Source organism: Triticum urartu, chromosome 5 (assembly GCF_003073215.2).
Source record: "Triticum urartu cultivar G1812 chromosome 5, Tu2.1, whole genome shotgun sequence".
Classification (NCBI taxonomy): domain Eukaryota; kingdom Viridiplantae; phylum Streptophyta; class Magnoliopsida; order Poales; family Poaceae; genus Triticum; species Triticum urartu.
In genome coordinates, this window is record NC_053026.1 from 186,182,254 (window position 1) to 186,187,362 (window position 5,109).

Consider the following 5,109-nt stretch of genomic DNA (forward strand, 5'->3'; position numbering starts at 1 on the left):
ACCAGCTACTACCACGCATTGGGCCCGAAACCAATGGACCCTCTCGGCTTATTAACCACCCTAGTTCTCTGTCCAGGAGTTGCAACTAGTTTCTGGTGTTTATAGGATATGTGTTGGCGGCCATGCGTAGCGCTGACCCTAGGGGTGGGCTATGATGCGGTAGATACACCGTGGTCGGGCATGCCGGGCGCCCGATTGGTGTCTCGGAACCCTGTACACATCGTCCGGGGCCGTATGTGGAAACCTCGGCCGAACTCCCTGCAGATGGAACCTGGATAGGCGATAAACCCGGACTAGAGACTTGAGTGTTTAGGTAGGCCGTGGCCGACACCATCGTTGGGCTTCCGCTTGAAGGTTGCCGAGTACATGTCGTGTAAACGGCGGTAAGTGGTGAGAGCGTGTGTGAAGAAGTACACCCCTGCAGGGTTAACATCATCTATTCGAATAGCCGCGTCCGTGGTAAAGGACTACTTGGTTGCCTATATAGTTCGTAGACAAGTGAAAGTGGATAATCTAAAATGCGCAAGATAAGCCTGAGTGCTATGGATGGCGTTCTCGTAGGGAGACGGGAGCGGATCCATAGTGGTGTATTGATATGGTGAATATGTGGACTCATGTGCGCCACCTCAAAAGAGTTGCTTGTAGTCGTAGTTCAGGTTAGCCACTGAGTCAAAGCTGGCTTGCTGCAGTTAAACTCCACTACCCCTTTGTTGATACCGATGCATATGTAATTAGTTCTGATGTAAGTCTTGCTGGGTACATTTGTACTCACGTTTGCTTAATTTATGTTTTGCAAAGAGACTTCAGAATCGCTAGTAGTTCCGCGTGGAGTTCAACCTGGGGACATGCATGTGGAGTTCAAAAAGTCAAGCCTCCCGGATAGGGTAAAGAAACCTAAGATCGAGTTTATCCCTTTCCGCCTCCTGCAGGAGAACAAGCAGGAACTATGCAAAAAGATACTGAGCTTGGAGCAGGAGATCGAGGACCTAAGGGACCAAAATTTTGTCCTCAAACGCAAATAAAGGAAGAAGCCCACGCCATCAACAAAATCACCACCGTCTCCACCAACAAAGAAGAATTGAGTATCTGGTATGGGCAGTCCACTTGGCAACTGCCAAGCTTGGGGGAGTGCCCCGGTATCGTATCACCACCACTTTTATCTTTACCGTTTTTCTTAGTTCGATCCTTTTGGTAATATATTGATCTAGTAGAATAAAAGTTCTTAGTATGATCTAGTTGTGAGTTTTTCTTTATTACCCCTCTATGTAATCGAGTCCGTGAGCTATATAATAAAGATTAGTGTTGAGTCAAGGGCTTGATTATTTTTGCCATGATCCCAAGTGAATAAAAGAAAAGAGAAAGAAATAAAAGGAAACAAAGAGATCATGTGACTCTTATGGAGAGTAATGAGCTCACATAGAAAGAGTATGGTGAATAAAAGTTATTGAGGATTGACAAACATAGTTTTGGTCATCGTTGCAATTAATAGGAAGTAATAAAGAAAGGGAGGTCTTCACATATAAATATACTATCTTGGACATCTTTTATGATTGTGAGTTCTCATTAAAATATGACATGCTAAAGAGTTGACATTAGACAAGGAAGACAACGTAATGGGTTATGTTTTCTTACATCTGAGATGAATTATATTGTCTTGGATCCTCCAACATGTTGATCTTGCCTTTCTCCCTCATGCTAGCCAAATTCATTGCACCAAGTAGAGATACTACTTGTGCTTCCAAATACCCTTAAACCAGTTTTGCCATGAGAGTCCACCATACCTACCTATGGATTGAGTAAGATCCGTCAAGTAAGTTGTCATCGGTGCAAGCAATAAAAATTTCTCTCTAAATATGTATGATTGATTGGTGTGGAATAAATAAGCTTTACACAATCGTGTGATATGGAAGTAATAAAAGCGACAGACTGCATAATAAAGGTCCATATCACAAGTGGCAATATAAGTGACGTTCTTTCGCATTAGGATTTTGTGCATCCAACCATAAAAGCGCATGACAACCTCTGCTTCCCTCTGCGAAGGGCCTATCTTTTACTTTTATCTCCCACACTGCAAAAGAGTCATGGTGATCTTCACCCTTCCTTTTTACATTTAATCCTTTGGCAAGCACGATATGTTGGAAAGATCCTGGTATATATGGCTAATTGGATGTGGGTTTTCATGAACTATTATTGTTGACATTACCCTTGAGGTAAAACGTTGGGAGGCAAAACTATAAGCCCCTATCTTTCTCTGTGTCCGATTAAAACTCCATACCCATAAGTATTGCGTGAGTGTCAGCAATTGTGAAAGACTATATGATAGTTGAGTATGTGGACTTGCTGAAAAGCTCTTATACATTGACTCTTTCCTATGTTATGATAAATTGCAATTGCCTCAATGACTGAGATTATAGTTTGTTAGTTTTCAATGAAGTTTACGATTCATACTTGATATTGTGATTGAATTATTACTCTAGCATAAGAAATCATATGACAAGAATTATATAAGTTGCTGTTCTAAGAATGATCATGATGCCCTCATGTCCGTATTTTATTTATATCGACACCTTCATCTCTAAACATGTGGACATATTTTTCAATTTCGGCTTTTCGCTTGAGGACAAGCGAGGTCTAAGCTTGGGGGAGTTGATACGTCCATTTTGCATCATGCTTTTATATCAATATTTATTGCATTATGGGCTGTTATTACACATTATGTCACAATACTTATGCCTATTCTCTCTTATTTTACAAGGTTTACATAAAGAGGGAGAATGCCGGCAGCTGGGATTCTGGCTGGAAAAGGAGCAAATATTAGAGACCTATTCTGCACAGCTCCAAAAGTCATGAAACTTCACGGATGATGTTTTCCAAATATATAAAAAATATTGAGCGCAAAATCTTCACCAGGGGGCCACACCCTGCCCATGAGGGTGGGGGGCGCGCCCCCTACCTCGTGGGCCCCCTGGTGGCCCTCCGGTGACCATCTTCTGCTATATGGACTCTTTCTATGGGAAAAATCGTAAGCCATCTTCTAGGACGAAACTCCGCCGCCACGAGGCGGAATCAATCTAGGGCTCTGGCGGAGCTGTTCTGCCGGGGAAACTTCCCTCCCAGAGGGGGAAATCATCGCCATCGTCATCACCAACGCTCCTCTCATCGGGAGAGTGCAATCTCCATCAACATCTTCATCAGCACCATCTCATCTCAAAACCCTAGTTCATCTCTTGTACCCAATTCTTGTCTCCAAGTCCGGGATTGGTGCTAGTAGGTTGCTAGTAGTGTTAATTACTCATTGTAGTTGATGCTAGTTGGTTTAATTGGTGGAAGATCATATGTTCAGATCCTATATGCACATTAATACCCCTCTGATTATGAACATGTTTATGCTTTGTGAGTAGTTACTTTTGTTCCTAAGAACATAGGAGAAGTCTTGCTATTAGTAGTCATGTGAATTTGGTATTCGTTCGATATTTTGATGAGATGTATGTTGTCTCTCCTCTAGTGGTGTTATGTGAACGTCGAGTACATGACACTTCACCAGTGTTTGGGCCTAGAGGAGGGAATTGGGAAGTAATAGGTAGATGATGGGTTGCTAGAGTGACAGAAGTTTAAACCCTAGTTTATGCGTTGCTTCATAAGGGGCTGATTTGGATCCATATGTTTCATGCTATGGTTAGGTTTACCTTAATACTTTTGTTGTATTTGCGGATGCTTGCAATAGAGGTTAATCATAAGTGAGATGCTTGTCCAAGTAAGGGCAGCACCCAAGCACCGGTCCACCCACATACCAAATTATCAAAGTACCGAACGCAAATCATATGAGAGTGATGAAAACTAGCTTGACGATATTCCCATGTGTCCTCGGGAGCGCTTTACATCATATAAGAGTTTTTCTAGGCTTGTCCTTTGCTACAGAAGGATTGGGCCACCTTGCTGCACCTTATTTACTTTTGTCACTTGTTGCTCATTCCAAACTATCCTATCACAAAACTATCTGTTACCACTTATTTCAGTACTTGCAGAGAATACCTTGCTGGAAACTGCTTATCATTTCCTTCTACTCCTCGTTGGGTTCAACACTCTTACCTATCGAAAGGACTACGATAGATCCCCTATACTTGTGGGTCATCACCCTTCCGCTATTGGCAACGCCCCTGTTCCATTTCAAGTCCTCTCAACAGATCAGGCGGTTGTGCCGAGAACGGCAAGGTGATTTGCCCGGCAGCAAGCGCCCCCCAGCAGGCTGCTAAGGATCCGTTCCTCAAGGCGCCACAGCATGGGTTTACATGCCAACAAACATGTCCAACTAGGTGTAGGGCATGTACATACAAAGAAAGATCAAACGAGAAGATATCATGCTTCATTTCAAAGTACTACAGAGTTATACTACATTAATGATTGTCGCAGTTCTAACTTAAGATAAAAATTGTCTTGAGCATGAACTCGCGGCGGCAAGGAGAAACGAGGTGGCTAGTCCCGGCGCTGGCCCTCCACCCTCTGGACTCCGTCGACGCAGCTGATGATGGGCTCGATGCGCTCTTCGAGCACTGTGAGGTCCGTGCCCTCCGGCAAGCTCTCAAGTGCGTTGGCGAAGTCGACGTTGGGGTTCCAGAACGCCACCTTGGTGAGCACCTTGGTCAGGGCACCCCGGCAAAGCCTCCGGGACTCATTGGCCAGATAGGTCGCTGATACGTCTCCAACGTATCTACTTTCCAAACACTTTTGACCTGGTTTTTGACTCTAACTTGCATGATTTGAATGGAACTAACCCAGACTGATGTTGTTTTCAGCAGAATTGCCATGGTGTTATTTTTGTGCATAAATAAAAGTTCTCAGAATGACCTGCAACTTCACAGTGAATATTTTTGGAATTTATAAAAAATATTGGTGAAAGAATCAACACCAAGGGGCCCACACCTTGTCCACGAGGGTGGGGGCCCACCCCCTGTCTCGTGGGCCCCCTGAGGCTCCACCGACCTCAACTCCAACTCTATATATTCATTTTCGGGGATAAAAAAATCAGAAAGAAGGATTCATCGCATTTTATAATACGGAGCCGCCGCCAAGCCCTAATCTCTCTCGGGAGGGCTGATTTGGAGTCCGTTC